Genomic DNA, 13,874 nt, shown 5'->3' with positions numbered 1-13,874 from the left:
GAAAGATCACGCTGCTTAGATAATCCCTATACCAGATCTGAAGTCCATAGTGCTTCCTGCACTTCCCCCATTTGCAGGAAACCCTTGTTTCCTTGTGTGTTGATGTCTATCTACCATTTGAGATATCATGGAGTAAGTCATGGAAGGAGTTTGTTAAAGGCTTGAGACTGGATGAATCCAGAGGACGGTTCCGCTTGGAGCCTGTGAAAGGACGAATCGGGTGCAATTATTCCTTTCTGTACTTTAGTTATTTATAATAAAAGAAACACTTGTCTTGTTCCTGATATAAAATTTCTTCATGTTTATGATATCAATGTTATGATTCACATGTGAATGGTTGTTTTTAATTATATAACTAACTACCTTTCAATATGCAATGAAGATGATTTCTTTATGATGCTTGGTCCATATACTGCTGTACTTTCTGGAATTGGTGGTTTTGCATGTTGAAGGACTCAAAGGAACTCAAAGAGGGTCTAAACCATAATTGGATCTTCTCAAATGAAGGACCTAAGGTGTACCCCTTCTTCCTATAGTTTGTTTATATTAGCATCATGGCTGTGTGGAATGTGTGTTTCCTTGTGTAAATAACCCCCGATCTGCTAGGGTACCAACCCAAGACCCTAGGGAAACATTTCCCTTAACAGAATTGGCAACTCCACTGGGGAAAACACTATTGTTGTTCCTAGTTTGGGTTTGTTCAAGCTAATCAGGGCTCAACTGTCTGTTTGCTTGCTATCACTAAGTAGTCTATTCCTGTAGGAACCTGCATTGAAAGTTTGATTAGTTTCTTCAGTCTGTTTTTTTTGTTTTTCTTGAAGTCTGTTATATACGTTGTTTTTCTTGTTTACAGAGGCATATATACGCATGTTTCCTTAAGTGAACTTGCGTATACGCATGTTTCCTTAGGTGTAGTCATGTATACACGTAGCTGTACATCAATATAGTCTCATATATCTTAAAATTTTCAATAATTTTCAAATGTTTTTGTTTTTGAAGGTCTGTCTGCTGGTCTGATTCAATCCTGAATAGTTACTTTTCGATGTCAGTCTTTATTTTTACAGCAAGTATCTGATTTCAAATTCTCTCTGATTGCGAGAAGTGTTGGTCTTGTTTTTGTATTTGCAAGCGTCATCTTTTTTGGTTTAAACATGCAATATTTCTTACTGGGAATCTTGGTTGCTTTGATTCATCGGGGCAGGAAGATTGATCTCAATCTTTGTGTCAAATCTTGTTTTGGTGACCTTTTTTTTGCTTGACAAAACTACTTTTTTGTGACCATCTACTTTTCTTGTTTCATGAAATTTTATGATTGACACTTTCTTGAAAATTGTATTTTCGATCTTTTGGTCTTTGTTGCCAAAGCTTTCATTGCTGCTTTTGATTGTTAAGAGCATCTTTAAACACATTTTTTTTTTGAGTTTTCATCCCTTTTGTGTTGTCAACTTGCAAAAGTGTTTGTTGCCTATTCTTCAATCATAAAGTTTCAGTTTTGTTGAGAAACTTTTGAAAAGACGTTTTTGTTTCTTTTTGCTTTTGAAGAAAACTTCGTGAAAAACTTAGTTTTTCTTTCTTGAACTTTGTTTTTGATTTAGTTTCTTTTAGTGAATGAAAGTGCATTGTTTTGTTTGTCTTAAAAATTGTTTTTAGTGTAGAGACGAAAATGAGCATTAACAACTCATATTCCATCTAAAACTTTTTTATTATCAAGTTAGATACACCAACAAGTTTTAGGATTTTAGGACCTTGGATTAGGTGAGTGGAGAGAAAACTCTCCAAGGCCATTTAAAATATCAAACATAGGAGTCTGAATAGTGAGTGAAAATCCAATAGCATTAGGAAGACTAGGAAATCTCTAGATCTGGGAGTTAAGCACGAGGGTTCGTGAAGATAAGGAAGAGAGATACCCCCTTTCCTACTTGTCGAATCCAACCTCACAACTATTCCGCCTGGCTTATGATATGAGTTGGTAAGCTTAGTTTCTACTCCCAGGGATCTACATAGGTGGCTGCTGAGGGGAATCCCGTGGCACCTGAGGTCGACGTTGCATCACTCTCAACGGTACTACTGGAGGGCACCCTTGTGAAGCTTGGGGGCTTGCTCCGGCGCAGGCTGTTGTTAGGAGGTCAGCGTAACTTCCTCTGTTACCTTCACTGGTAGGACTGGGCCGTCATTATCCCATACTACCTTCGGAAGGCCCCTTAGTTCACTTTCTTGTATTTTGGTGTCTGGTCCTCATCACCCGAAGCAGAAATACTCGAAATTTGTTTGAAGGGCTGACATCTTTAGGGACTTTTAATGTGTGCTCTCTGCTCTTAGTTGGCCTAGCTTTCAATTTTTTGAGTCTTTAGCTAGATCTTAATAAAAAATTCAAAGTGGCTGACTGATCTCCTAGACAGCCTCGAAGACTTCGTGGTCTTTCACCACCAAGTTTCGAGCCTTCTCCTAGAAGGCGCAGAGGTAATACAGCCGGTGGGTTTCAACCCGGGGCAGTTGACGCATCGGGGATTGATCTTCCTCGCAGGGACATTAGTGTTCACAATAGTCCTGGTACTTCCACAAAACAAGAGAGGAACACTCCAGTTCTTTCTCGAGTTCTCTTTCAGACGGAAGATAACATAGAGATAGAAGAACTCTCAGAGTCATTAGTGGCTCTGAATTCTCCCCTACCTTCTAGTCATCTAGAAGTATTACAATACGTTTGATATCCGATGCATAGACCATCGAGTCCAGGTAATATTACGCACTTATCATCAATGGCTACTACTCGAAGCATGGCTTCCACCACAAGTGTTACAACTATGCAGACTCCAACCTCAATACAAGGGGGAGGAACTATTTCCATCCCCTCTACATCTTTATTTGGGTCTTTTGCTAGCACATCTTTAGTTGGGTCTACCTCCATTCCTTCTATGAATTGAAATTCCCAAGCCAATGATTTTAGTACTGGATTCTTCCCTTTTGGCACCCAGTCATAGGGTATTCCGTCAGTTCCATTTAGTGTTGCCACATCCATGATGGGTGGATTGGCTTCATTTCAGGGTTTTCCTTTTAGAAGTGGTCATATACCACATTCCAACCCGACAATAGGATCTATGCCTTTTTCCGCCACAGGACAAAGCAGTAATCCCTTTCAAGGTTGGGCTAACCCTGTGGTTAGTGGCATAGGAACTGGGAATCCATTTTTAGGCCAACAAGGGAATAGGCCGTACTCCATAGTTAATGTGTTTCGAAGTATTCCTCCCTTAGCTTCTGCTTGGAATCCTTATCAGGGGTTATCGACTCCTTATAATCCTTTAGGAGGAAGCTTCGCCGATTATGGAGGATTTTCGGCCGGAGTTGGTCAAACTCTGAGTTATGCTAGATCACAAGGTCTGCCTTTTGGTTCAGCCAGTTCTGCAGGTTACTTCGGGCAACCTGGTGCCTTCCAAAATCTAGGCCAATCTTTTGATGGCTTTGAGAACTCCCCCCAGTCTGGGTGGAATTCCCAAGATCCTCATAGGCTTCCTTTTCTGGCAACATTGAACTTGCCAGATCTCATGAAATTAACAAATGATCCAATCAAATACAATCTGGCCTGGCCTCCAATCCCAACCAAACTCCCTTCAGACATTCCAAAGTTCAAGGGAAAGGGCGGTGAAGACCCGGGCGACCATGTGACCACATTCCATTTATGGTGCTCATCAAACTCCCTTATCGATGACTCGATTAGGTTGAGAATGTTTCAATGCACCTTGACTGGTAATGCGGCCAAGTGGTATATAAAGTTTCCTGGGGGCAGCTTTACATCTTTTTCCGACTTAGCTAATATTTTCTTAAATCATTTCCAGTTGCCCGTCTGTTATGATGCCGGAACTGAACTTCTGGCCAATTTCCATCAGGACACGGCAACTCACATTTCTGACCACATTCAGGAATGGAGATGGAGAAAGAGGCTGATTAAAGACAAAATCCCCCCTAAATACCGTCTTGAATGGTTTTTGAAATCTTTACAACCAGAAATCTCTAAGGATGTCTCCCTATCCGGGATCTATTCTAAGGAGCAAGCTATTTTTAGGGCCCAACAATTAGAGTTGATTTATTCTCAATCTGGGATTCTACAAAAAATCTTGCCTAATGCTTCCGGGACTAAGGTTGATATAGCCAAGTCAAAGCCAGGTCCCCATGTGGACGGTATCGTTGGATCGATAGACACAAATGCAGTGAACCTGTTGAGTCAACTGCAACAGTTGTCTTTACAAACTGCTTCTAACAACCAGGTCACATCGTCTAACACTTTGTCTTCCCAACCCTCTTCAGTTAATTTCGTCCAATCTACCAACCCCAAATGAAATCAAAATTCCAATGGGAAGAAGAAAGGACGAGGTAAGAAAAGAGTCAAGATGGGAAGATTGACACAAATAATCCTGGCAGTAATGCTGGTGGTGGTGGAAATGAGTCTGAAAAGAAAGTCAAGTTCCGTGCAAGTTATGCAGTGGAGACCATTTAACTCATCTCTGCCCAAAGATTCAAGACGCTCAGCACTTGTTAGGGCAGCAAGGGACTTCTAGTTCTCAAGCTATGTTAACCAACCCTTTTCCCCAAGGGTAGCAAATGCTTGCTGGCACGAGTTCAAATCCTGGCACCTCTGCAGGGGGCAGCCAGGAAGGGGATAAATCATCAAATGTTTTCATGATGCGTTCTCACACTAATGTGGCCACTCGGTCACGTGATTACGGTGAAGCTAAAACTTCTAAGGGTAAATCAGTTCCCGAAACTACCAACCCACTTCATATTGAGCGACCTTCTGTCAAGACTATACCACGGATACCGAAAGGTTCTGCTAAATGCGCGACTATCAACCCTAATGTTAGGGCAACCCAGAATTACTCTATTGTTGAGGATCTAGCTCAGAGTCCATGTGCTATGTCCACTTTAGAGGTTCTCTAGTCATGTCCTGCTCAAAGAAGTGCCTTGCTATCGACAATGGGGGCAGTGGATCCAAACAATTCCTTAGCTCTCACTTTTGATATGAATAATGTCAAAGAGAGACTTCCTCATCATATGGCTTTCCAGATAAAGTTTGCTTACCGGAAAACTAATATTTTTCAAACAGTTATAGATGAGGGAGCTTCCACATGTGTCATGTCTATGTCATGCTGGAAGGCCATTGGATCACCGTCAGTTGTTCCTTTACCTATCCTCTTGACAGGGTTTGATGGTCATTCTCATAAGCCATACGGGATTATCCCGACCTTCCCTATATGTGTTGGAGGGAAGGTCATTGATATCTGAAGTAGAAGTCATTGATGCTAATGTAGATTACAATCTCCTCTTAGAAAGGAACTGGGTATGTGAAATGGACGTCGTCGTTTCGACTCTATTTCGTGTCATTTGCTTTCCTCATGAAGGGAAAATTGTTAAGGTTGATCAATTGGATTATTCTTTAGTTGATCCTCGAGCAACTTCATACTCTACTGTTCCATTAGTGGATAACCCCCATCCGCCTACTAAGAATCTAGGAGTCGGGATGTACTCTTCACTGATGGGTACGTTTGATCTTCCCCCTCCTACGGTAAGAATAGATACAATTTCATCCTCCAGGGACCCTTTATCGAAAGAGTTTGTTCAAGCTCATTATTTTTCGGATCCTGGACCCTTATCTTCATCTGTGACCACATCGGATGACGGCAAGGTGGGTGAAATAGAATCTTCTACGTGTCCAATAGAGCTTAGATTTGAATCTACTGATGACCCTGCAAACAATCATCCTACTCCTTCCTCAGAGAAAGAGTTAGATGGTGATGTGGCTCATATTCGAACCCTTGATTCCACTTTTGCGTGGGATTGCTTAGATATTGTTTTTCCAACTGACGAAACGATATTCGAAGCAATGATGGTTGTAGATCGACCTTCGAAAGATCTACATCATCCTTCACATTTTTGTCCTTCCTTGCATGAAATCGAATATAGGTTCTCCAGTTTGACTAGCGATGTTTGTACGGTTCCCTTGCCTCCAACATAGTTATTTGCTGAAGGAAGTATATTGATTGGTTCAATAATTGTACCGACAAACATCCCTAGAAGCAAGTGGGTAGAGCCCCCTGATGGGCTCTACCTTAAGAAGTGTTTTTCTTAGCAACTAGGCAATGGCTTCTTTGTACATTTTGTATATTTGTACATATCTCATCAAGATTTTGTTGATATCGACACTTTTGGTCTGCTGTGGCAGGTGTTGATGGATGACTTGGTCTATTTTGGATTCGCCGATGGTGCTAGTCGACACACTCGGAACCTCGCTTCCATAGCTTGGGTACTCTACTATCCAACTGGTCAATTGATGGTGTCAAGGGGAGTATGCATTGGTCCCGCTTCAAAAAATATGGTTGATTATATTGTCGTCATTAATTTACTATCTGAGGCAATTTCTCACGCAATCGACTCGTTGGTAGTTTATCTTGATTCACAATTGATTGTGTCACAATTAAATAACATTTATCGGGTAAGGGATCCATATTTATATCGCCAATATTTAAGGGTGAGGTTGTTGCAAAGATCATTTGCTTATATTAATTATTTGCACATTCCCAGATCTCATAATTGGTTAGCTGATTCTATCATTAATCAAGCATTAGACTGGCACATCAATCATTCATCACAATAAAATCAAATATCAAAAAGTCGAACTGTATATATATATATATATATATATATATATATATATATATATATATATATATCATAAAACATCTCGAGTGTACATAAGTCTGTCCAAAATAATATACAAAAATTGGGACTCAAATGCCCATAATCATGTCCAGTATATCTAATGCCCTGGCTCAGGATGAGTGGCTAAGTAGGTAGCTATCGCATTGGCTACATGCCTAAAAGTGCGAACCCAGTCACGTGGCATGCCAACCACATGATGTTGTATATCGTCAGGGAGGTCCTCTACGGATGCCATCGGTACTCAGTGAGTTAGTCTCGCCAAGTGTCGTTGAACTATGTGTAGACGCTGCTCTGTATCAGCAGCCGCCTCTTCGGCCCCTCGGCCGCACCGTCCATGCTGCGGGAACCCATCTGGTCGTACCGGCCCAATATCTGGAACATGATCATCATATTAATCATTTGAATCCTATCAAAAATATTTTTCAAAATTCATTATTATATTTGAAAAAAAAATCATAAAATCAAAAATCACTTACCTATGTCGCCCCATGCTGCGGTTGGTGGTAATTCTAGATCGGGATCTCCTCGGAAATCAAACCCAGCATAAGGGTAGTCATCTATGGCAATGATCTGCTGCTCCCACGAGGAGAAGAAGTCATCGTCAAATGCAGTCCGTGGGATTCCCCACCTCCTAGACATTTCATCAGGTCAGCCCACCTGCCCATCCGCGGATCTCATGGGGTGCTGATTGAAACTGGCACTCTAAGACGAAGTGCTGGGACTCTCTCAAAGAATAAAGAGCACAAGATGGTCCTGTATCCAAAGTTTTTGGTCTGCCCTCTCTTGATGGAAGTAAGCTGGCTTTTCAGGCTAGTCAGAAGAGGAGTACACTAGTCAAATATGGTAGTGAGACAATCTACTGCCAAGCTCATGGCTGGCCGTGATGCCTGGTGCAGAGATGTTGATCCGTTCACTCTAGCTATAGTGAACATGATTATCCTCAGCGATAAACTCACCACATGTTTGATTGGAATCTGAGTTACAACCTTTTCCGGATGTCCCAGGCAATATATATGTATGTAGTCCTCGATCGAGAGACTGATTCATGTCCTGCCCCTGGAATGTACTATCTCTCCCCTCCGGGAAAGACCTGTGATGAAATAAATGTCTTCCACTTCCATCCTAAGTGGCATCTGGTCAATCATAAATGCATCATCCTCGATGCTCCAATATTGAAGGAGCATCTCAAGCAACCGTGTGTTTGCTTTCATATTTGGAAATTTGAAGAATTTTAGCAAACCACATCCCCGCAAGACATCCAAAGCATTGGGATCATTCAAGACCTCATCATCCACTGAGGTATGCTCTCTTTCTCGCCAAGTGACTGGCATCCTAAAGAAGAAATGATTTTGAACCGTTAGTTTTTTTGTTTGAAATGTTCGCGGCGTATACGCGAGTCCCTTTACACACAATGGCGTGTATGGCTCGCGTGTACGCGGGTTTCATATACTCAACCCGCGTATACGCCGCAGAGAAATTTTGGCAAAAAATCTAACAGTAAAACTTAAATTAAAAATTCTAAAACTAGTCACAATTGAATGCAAGTCAAGTATAGAGGTTACCTGGTGATTTTCGAAGGATCTGAACGATTGAAACTGGCATATGAAAAGTTTTCTCCTTTTGCTCCAATCTTTTGCTCTCAAACTCAAATGGTGAAAATGGTGAGTCCAAAAACTATTTTATAAGCTTTGAAAATGCAAATTTTTTTCAAAACTTGATTTTATTTGGTCTCATGTAACTTTTAACTTGGGAGCTTCGAATGTCGAGAATGGTTTGATTTTCAATTCATTTTGGATGCTTTTTCGACAGTTTCGAGACGGTTCCATGACTTCTGACCCATCATGCTAGGTATCGTTTTCTCACTGGCATATAGGTTAGGAAAGCCATTTTTCCGCTGCATTATGCATACTAGCCTCCATTTGTCGATACATATGCCATAGGGTCCATCCCACCGTGTTATGGTCAGTAGACCATCTTCACTCGCTGATTTTTTAATCATGACATGATGGTAGAGCCATCCTTTTCATGGGCATTGTAGTTAGCACCTCACTGACATTTGTTGCACATGCTGCTCTGATTTGAGTAGGCTCGGGAGTCCTCTGTAGTCCCGCCATGACTTATGTGATGAAGACTCATTCCTCTTTGCTTCTTCGCTTCGTTCTGGCCTTATACCCTAGAGGCTCCTTTGTGTTGAGTTGTACTACTGCATTGCATTTTGACCATTTGCACCTTTTGGCCTTAAGCCGGCTTCACTTGGACTTGTGTTTAAGCCAAATTTTGACCATGACTACTGCGAAATCAAACTTGCATGCCCTTGCCTTTTGCAACTTGACACACCTTGATCCATGGAAGGAACACACCTTTGAGTGTCTTTGACCAGTTTCACCTCCCTGCATTGAGCATAGGAATGTTCCAATCCCAGGAACTAGATCATGTGTTTCACCGACACTCGTTCTTTCCACTGTACTATAGCATTCTTTTATTCTTTTTCCAGCTTAAAGAAAAAGACAAAAAGATTATATATTCTAAAAAGAGCGGGAACGGGACAAGATTTCCATTTATTGTTGGCAGCTAGAGTCAGTCATGTCGCCTTTGAACAAAGCACTCAAAACAAAGTATCCTCCTTTTGGGCGGGATTTAGTTTGGCTTAGGTATGCCTTAACCTTGTTATTGAGTCAGTTCTCCCCCGATTGGTTATCTCTTCCAATCATATGGAGGGTTCGTTTGTGCCTCCTGCAGAATGAGCTTATACAGAGTCATCATATGCTGCCACATAGTCACATTGAGTCGTTCTTTTGTTCAAGGGAAGTTAGCCTGAGTCGGCCTCTCTATGGTGTCTCTTGACTCATTTCTTAGTCGGCCATCCCTGGTTGTAAGTGTCTTGTCTATCATCACATTAGTTATATTGGTCCTTTACTCGTGCCGGTTTGAGAAGGTCCCCATTGACTTCTTACTGGTGGGTCTTGTCCTTATTGACGACGACATCTTGCTCTGAGGGTAGGCCTAGAGCCACACCCTGGCCCTATTTACATTATTGATAGGTCACTTGCCGCTCAGCATCGATCAGTATCATGGGTCTTTGACTGAGTGGTTTCCCTTGTGTTCGACATCATCTTACATTATCATGCATTGGGATTCATGCAGTACCTTGGTTTCCATTTGACCCTATTGGTGGATACCTCACCTCTGTGTCAGCTTTCATTATTGGTTGGTTCAAAGGGTTTTTGTCGTGCGCTAGCCACATCTTGTGTACGCCGGAAATGTGCTCCGGTCAGGTTACTTCATCTTTTTCATCTAATTCCTTCCACATTATTGGCCTACAGGTCACACTCGTGCTAGATTGATGAAGGATGCCTTAATGCCTTCCTTCTAGTGGATCTATCCCCATCGACTACGACTCATTGCTCTGGGGCAAAGATCTAGAGTCCATTTGGTAGTACCTTGGGGTTTGCAGTCATTAGGGGTAGATCCTTCGCTATCAACAGTGGGAAACCATCATTGTCACCTGATTGATAGATTCTTACAGGTGTTCGACTCCAGCTCATTTATTCAAACTTGTTAGATTGTACTGGGTACCTTGACGCTCATTATCATTATTGGTGAGTAGTCTTGCGTTTGTTAACGGTATACATCAATGACCGGTAATCAAATGATTTATCACATGGTTGACTTCAAATCATTTATACCCATGGTGTAGAAATGTACCACGACTGACGGTGAAGACCTCAGGTTGCATCAACATTCATTGGTTCACTTGACAGTTGCTCCTGTTGCTGCTAGTTGATACCACTCCACCTTATATGTTGCAGTCATTCATGGCGACATTCTATATGCTAGCACCTAAGTTTGCAGTGTAGTACCTCTTACTCCATCATGTTCATTTGGTACCTTTTGGGATCAGTCTTTGATGTTAGTGATCCGTTGCATCTTTTAGCATCATTAACATTCTTATATGTGATATTCAGACATGTACTTGTTCGATCATGATCAAATGATCCATTATTTATTTTCCAGTTCTTTATACTTGTATACTTAGTGGATCTTCTTGTACTTGATATGCGGACATGCTTTACTTTCTCTGAGCATGGGTATGCCCGCCTCAGACAATGTCTTTTTCTGATCTCCTTTTGTGGCTTGGCAGGCTGAACTCTGGTGAAGTCCTTCCCAGTTTTTGATAGATTTCCTTTCAATGTACTTACTTAATACATTTCGGCCATCATGTACCCCTTCTGACCTCATATATTAGGGGGCATCTGTTATAGCTCCAAATATCACTTTTGATGTTTGTGATGTTGCACTCATGGCCTAGGGCAACCCCTCCTTCCAGACCTGGTCCAAAATTTAAAAAACAATGTTTTATTCCATATACGCGACATTGCCCTGAGCTAAACACATGTATACATGGGTCTGTGTATACCCAACCCACGTATATGTATTAAAACACTTAAAAAAATTTAAACTCCTTAATTTCGGGCGGAGATCGCGGGTCTTACCTGCTGATCACCTGTTAGTGCCCGTGGCCCAACTGTTCCCAACGAATTCCCAACTAAACAACTACCTTGGGAGAAGTATAAAAGGCTTCCATGGGAAGGCCTAAAGGAGGAGAGAATAGAGAGAAAGATCACGCTATTGAGATAATCCCTGTACCAGGTCTGAAGTCCCTAGTGCTTCCTGCACTTCCCCCATTTGCAGGAAACCCTTTTTTCCATGTGTGTTAATGTCTATCTACCATTTGAGATATCATGGAGTAAGTCATGGAAGGAGTTTGTTAAAGGCTTGACACTAGACGAATCCAGAGGACGGTTCTGCTTGGAGCTTGCGAAAGGATGAATCAGGTGAAATTATTCCTTTCTGTACTTTAGTTATTTATAATAAAAGAAACACTTGTCTTGTTCCTGATATAAATTTTCTTCATGTTTGTGATATCAATGTTATGATTCACATGTGAATGGTTGTTTTTAATTATATAACTAACTACCTTTCAATATGCAATGAAGATGATTACTTTATGATGCTTGGTCCATATACTGCTATACTTTATGGAATTGGTGGTTTTGCAGGTTGAAGGACTCAAAGGAACTCAAAGAGGGTATGAACCCTAATTGGATCTTCTCAAATGAATGACCTAAGGTGCACCCCTTCTTCCTATAGTTTGTTTATATTAGCATCATGGCTGTGTGGAATGTGTGTTTATTTGTGTAAATAACCCCCGATCTGCTAGGGTACTGTTGAAGCCCCAAAAATCGGGTCTACAACAAGGGGGATACCCACCCAGTCCGGACCTTGGTTGGCAGCTCCTTTTCCGTTTGGCATGGTGGGTCCGACTGGGGATATGGGACCAGTTTCCCAATTTATGTGTGTGTGTGAAGGATTGATATTTCCTTTCTAAAAGTTCCTAAGTGAAATGCTCTAATTCTAACTCTAATCTAATAACATGCAAATTGTATTCTAATAAGCAGAAATATCTAAGTCTACACTAACCTGGGGTGTAATCCTTCCGTTATGCAATCTAAAATGATTTCAGATAACAATTAATAATAAAGATTATTCAACTGTTATGAGAAAAGAATTCAATACAGATAAACCACTTCGTATAAAAAGTTAGATGAAACAGTTGTCAAAGGCATATCGCATAATAAGCTACTCATACATTAAGCATAAATAAATAGCTATACCGTACAAAAGTTCCAAATGATAACTCAAGCATTCACGCATCAATATATAAACAACTAAACATGAATACCACTTTTAACACAAAGGAAGAAATAGTTAAGAGATAGAAATACCATTTATAACTAGTTCTACTCATGAGCTTCGAGCGATAATGATTTATCTCTTCTTAATCCAACATCCACTAAGAGTACAGAAGTGCACCATCAGTAGCAAATATTAAATGCAGAATCAATAAATCCTATTCCATTCATTCATCAAAACCTCCTCAGAGGTTACAAAAGTGCCTGTTCTGGGAATAAGTTTTTGATAAATTTCAGGACCCTTCTGTAAATGCATGAGAAGGGTTTAAATACTACTAACTAATTCTAAAAATAACTTATTACAAAAATGTAGGATGTGGTTTAAATGACCATCCTCATTTTAGGTAAAAATAAAACAAAATTAAAACTAAAACTGAATCTAACATTAACAGCTAACTATTTCTATATCCGCTCCTTGAAATCGCACGCATTCAGCATTTGCTTGAGAAGAGTCGGCCGACCGACTTCAGACTTTAGCTGTGCTATGAAAACAGAATCGGCAAGAGCTAGCGCCATCTTCTCGGTAGAATTGATGATTTACAAATTTCTGGGCTTACAGGTGACTGAGCACTTAGAAGCTTTCCTTTTCAAGAAGTTTTTCCCATTGGAAACTCCCTCCATTTCTTGATCCGGGCTTCCTTGATGCGTTTTTCGCCTTTTGCACGTTTTCTTTTAGCAGATATAAAGCTCAAATTTTGTGAAGATAATGATTTCGTAAGCTCTTGACCCTGAGTTTTAAATTGTTTGTTTTTTAATGTCTGTGTTTTCCAGTACCCAATTAACCATGTCTTTTTATGGGAGAATTTTGGGCCTCGCTGCTATCCTGTGTAAGAACGAACAAGCTAGCTCTGTAATGGATGCCTTGGAAGAACCATGTGAGTCCGCAGTAGCCACAACTTCCATTACTTTGGGATTTTCTTCCTCAAGTAGATTATACATGCCTTCCCAAGTAGCAATACCAATGTCTCTGTTACAAGCAGTGTCTATATACAAAGGCGCCATTTATTTCTCTTCAGAGCTCTGGGCTTTGCCTTTCTTTCCCATAGTATCCTGCGTATTGCTTTGTATCATTCTCTATTCTCTGTTCCTGTAGTTTCAAGTGAAGTGAAAACAATGATAATGAAGGATGACGGGAAAGCTTTAAATGTTGAAGACATGTAAAATATACCACCTTACGTGAACTAGCTTTTTGATAAGCACGAAACCATATTCCATTAATGAATTGGGAACTAACTCATTAATTAGCATTAAAGTGCATAACCAGGTGTCGGTTTATGGAAAATACTTTTTTAAACGACGTGCTTGAAAGATCTGCAATGAAGCGATTTTGCAATTTGCTTCGTAATATCGCAGAATCACGAAATCGCTTGCTCTCTATATCGCAAATTCATAATATCTCATTATCGCATTATC

This window comes from Pinus tabuliformis, chromosome 8 (assembly GCF_031772625.1).
Source record: "Pinus tabuliformis cultivar Carrire ecotype Pingquan chromosome 8, CPIR1, whole genome shotgun sequence".
NCBI lineage: Eukaryota > Viridiplantae > Streptophyta > Pinopsida > Pinales > Pinaceae > Pinus > Pinus tabuliformis.
The sequence above is the reverse complement of the archived record's forward strand: the minus strand, read 5'-3'. Positions refer to the sequence as shown.